We start from the raw sequence: 4,195 nt of genomic DNA, 5'->3' as shown, positions 1-4,195 counted from the left end.
CATGATGCCAATGTAAGTGTTTTTAGGATGTTTATTATTTATATTAACATTTGTCTACGCAAATGAATTCATTGAAGCCGACTGTGGGGTAGGGGAGCATGGGCAAGAATGAAGTTGTGACAATGCAGCAGTGCAAGGGTTATATCTTATGACTTAGACTGAGACACAACATTATTTGCAAAGAATATAGGTTTTCCAGGTATTATGAAATGTTTAAAAAATTGTTTAAAAAATTGTTTAAAAAATGAGCTACATTGGGGGCAGGGCAGGGTAATCTAAATGATGTTCAGTAAAGTTTGTTCTGATCTGTTAAGTCTGAACTGCACTGAATTTTATACATTCATCAACACTGGCTTTCAGTGAATGCATTATGCTCCTGTTAATCCTATTTTGAAAGCTATTGGAATTGTATACAGATAGACTTCATGGCTAGAGACAAGATCTTAAGTGACGAGCCCATCATTCACAGCACATGGGGGGGCGCGGACCTGTGACTCACTCGATGTTGCTGCACTACAGCTCCAATCATCCTTGATCATTGCCTGTGATGGCTTGGGCTGATGTCAGTTGGGAGTCCAACAACATCCAGAAGATGGCAAGTTTCCTATGCCTGCTATACAGGCTCCAAGAGACCAGGTATGGTCTGATTAGTACAATCAGACTCGCTTGCAGCATCTTCTTCCTTTTTCGCAGTCCCTGCCCTTTTACTCCAAACTATTAGCCATCTATGGACTGGTACAAATGCATCATTTGATTTCTCAAACCTTGGTGTACTGAATGTGCCATCTTCATTGGCAAGCATTATGTTTCGGTCACTGTTAGTGATGCAGCTGTGGTGCTGGAACATTTGTGGTTCTTTCAACATTTGCAGTTGCATATTTAGATGTGTGAACCAGTCCTCTGGCAGATCTCTTGGCGATCGGCCCCCTCGGGAAAGGCTGACTTCTCTTCCCAGGCACCGGGGCCTCTGGCTGGTAATCTGCCCCTGGCTGGTCTTTGCTCAGTCCAGGGAGATTGGTAATAAGCGACACCTCCGTTTTGGAAGATGCACACTCCCTTTCCCCTTGCATCTCAGCAGAGGAAAGAAAACAGTCTGAAAGTAGTCTAACTCATTCTACTTTATTCCACAGACTGTACACTGTACACAAGCTAGTACAAATCATGTCTGCTCTCTCAGAAGCCTCCGTACAACTCTCTCACTCCTTTGGAGCAACAACAGGAAGGTCTCAAGTTACACTGAGAACACAACCTTGAGAACAGTGTAGGACATCCTGTCTCACACTCAGTAAACTCAGAAGAATCACATGATGTAAACAATGTGCTGCTATCACGCAGCTGGTGAGCTCTCATATCCCAACAGCAGGCACCCTTCTCATTTAGCATCAGGGCCAAATGCAGTCCTCTAGGCCTCTCTAATCTGGCCACTCCCCACTCCCCTGGTCCTTTAAGGGTTTATGTGCTCTTGGCTGCAGGTATGGGGAAGCTTTGTCCCTACAGATGTTGCTGAGCTGCAAGTTCCATCGGCCCCAGCAAGCATGGCGAGTGGCCAGAGGTTCCCCATACCTGCTTGTACTCTTGATAATGCTTCTTCCTTGCCTGGATGTGTATGTGCAGAAACCAGCCTACCGCACAATGGTAATGTTTATATAAGTCTCTATAAACCAATGTTCCCCAATAACTCACTTTCAAAACACGAGACCAAAATGCCAGAGTTTCTTTGATTTACTTTAGCTGCTGTCCACAATGGTATTAAATGGGATTGAGGAAAAAGCCTGTTACAGTCAAAGCAATAACAGAATGTAGTACTTTACCACTGTAAGGCATTACTCTACTTTCCTGTCAAATTATTGTTGTGCTTTTGCTTAGGACTCACTCATAGATCATTTTGGGACGAAGCTTTTTCAAACCACTTGTTCCCTTCAGTTATTTATAGCTAAATGAGCAACAAGAGGAACAAAGAAGGGTTACAAAACAAAGTTTTATTCAGGTCTAAACATTAAAATGTTGCAAATTTATGTACATAATCCCTCAGAAGGGAGTATAAAAGCAGGAGGTGAGCTATATACACACAAACACCCATGACAAAGTACTTCAGAAATAATTTAAACCAGAGAGGATTCACAACAGCTCCTCAGAATGTCCAGTCTTGGAATTGTTATGGTGCCAGAACTAGTAGTAACATTCCAAGAACCAAAAAAAGCTTTAAGTATTCCCTTCTCTTAAACATGTCTCCTTGTTGAGTGTCTCATGACTGCAGGAAAGCTTGAAACTCCCAAACAAAACTTAGGAGCAATAGACAACAGAAAGGATGTGTGTAACATACCCCTATATTGCTTACTAAGATGCAACTTTTATAGAACCAAGCTGATCACACTCTTTAACTACTGTATTTTATTATCAGTAGGTCATGATTTAATGAATAAGTATTTTCAAGAGGTCACTCTAGCTTAACAGCCCAAGATTTCTTGATATCACAGGTAAACACTTCAGTTTAGAAACAAAAAGCGCTGTTTATTCAATTATTGCTGCAATAGATTCTAGCTCTCCCAGAGCCTGTGTAGTGTTATAAGAGGGGTCAAACAATGGTTTCTTAAAAATATATTCATGTACAAAAGACAAATGAGTTCTACAAAGTAAAACATCTTTATAAATATTAAATAGCTAAGTAAGGTCTACTATAAATCTAAGAACAGGTTTTTTAAAAGTCCAAAACCATTTTTTAAAGTGACACAAAAAAATTGCGAAAACATTCATATCAAATATGCATACACTACAGTATGCTTTTTTTCAAGAAGATGGTTAGCTGTTGCAGTCATACTGTGAAGAAATAGGTCCAGAATATTTTGCAGAAGAAAGACACAGCCCGTTTGTGCTAACAGCAACTTAGTACTATCAGGTCTTAACAAAATTCCACCAAAATTCAGGGTTTTGGTATGTGTTTTTTAATTTCTCTCATCAGAAAAGCAAGTGGCTGGAGAAAATGGTGTGGAAAAGAAGATACAACCATAACCGCCCCCCATGGAGACACATGCATAATAAAGGTAAAAGTAAAGGTACCCCTGCCCGTACGGGCCAGTCTTGACAGACTCTGGGGTTGTGCGCCCATCTCATTTAAGAGGCCAGGGGCCAGCGCTGTCCGGAGACACTTCCGGGTCACGTGGCCAGCGTGACATCGCTGCTCTGGCGAGCCAGAGCCGCACACGGAAACGCCGTTTACCTTCCCGCTGGTAAGCGGTCCCTATTTATCTACTTGCACCCGGAGGTGCTTTCGAACTGCTAGGTTGGCAGGCGCTGGGACCGAGCAGCGGGAGCGCACCCCGCTGCAGGGATTCGAACCGCCGACCTTTTGATCGGCAAGTCCTAGGCGCTGAGGCTTTAACCCACAGCGCCACCTGCGTCCCATGCATAATACTCCAGCACTATACAAAGATGATCAGCTCCAGCAGCTGATCACCTGTTTGGGGGAAACTGGTGTCAAACTCACAGATGCAACCCACTTTCTCTTCCCCCAACCATGTCAAAAGAGTTGCTAAGTGCTTTAACTAGAGGAGAGGTTAAGAGTATCCCAAAAAGCAGATACAGGTGAACAACCTGCTGCTGTGCTGAAGTCTTTGCATTGTGGCCTAGGAGGACAGAACTTGGGCTGCTACAAGATGGCCATATCTGACATGCGCTGTAACCTCTTTTGAAGCTGTGGAAGCAAGGGGCAGAGGCTATTGAGGATTCTGCATACCTTGTGGATTTACCAGGCAAGCATGCATATCAGGCATGGGGTATGGTTTGTGAAGCATCATAGGGGGAAAGGAGGGATTTCTATCTCAAATAGGAACATAGGGAGCTGGCTAATATCATTGGTCCATCTAGCTCAGTGTTGTCTACACTGACTGGCAGTGGCTCTAAAGGATTTTGGACAGTTCTTTCCCAGCCCTCTCTGGAGATGCTAGGAGCTGAACCTGGGACCTTTTGCATGCAAAACATGGGCTCCACCACTAAGCTACAGCCTTTCTCTCCAAATATAACCACCCCCCCGACTGCAGATAAATGCTTGCAGACAGCTTCAAACCATTCACCCATTTATCTCGGTTTCACTCATGCCAAAAAGTCACCAAATATTTTGAAAACATTGGCAAGACAATCAGATGGCAAAGAGTATGTTCTGCATATTAAACCAGGTTCAATAGCTGGCATGCAGTTA

The 4,195-nt window shown here is 43.3% G+C and overlaps 1 protein-coding gene and 1 long non-coding RNA gene across 2 annotated transcripts in view; one reads left to right on the top strand and one right to left on the bottom strand.

Annotated features, from left to right (window-relative positions):
- MYNN (myoneurin) overlaps positions 1-4,195 on the bottom strand; it is a 107,117-nt gene that overhangs the window by 89,120 nt on the left and 13,802 nt on the right. The gene's annotated exons all lie outside the window — the stretch shown is intronic.
- On the top strand, positions 1,469-4,168 carry LOC307217220. Its single transcript, XR_013839449.1, has 2 exons — positions 1,469-3,041; positions 3,430-4,168. It is a non-coding gene; the product is annotated as an uncharacterized lncRNA (long non-coding RNA).

The sequence above is a fragment of the Podarcis cretensis genome, assembly GCF_951804945.1.
Source record: "Podarcis cretensis genome assembly, chromosome: 5".
Lineage (NCBI taxonomy): Eukaryota > Metazoa > Chordata > Lepidosauria > Squamata > Lacertidae > Podarcis > Podarcis cretensis.
This window is presented reverse-complemented; position numbering and strand designations above follow the sequence as displayed.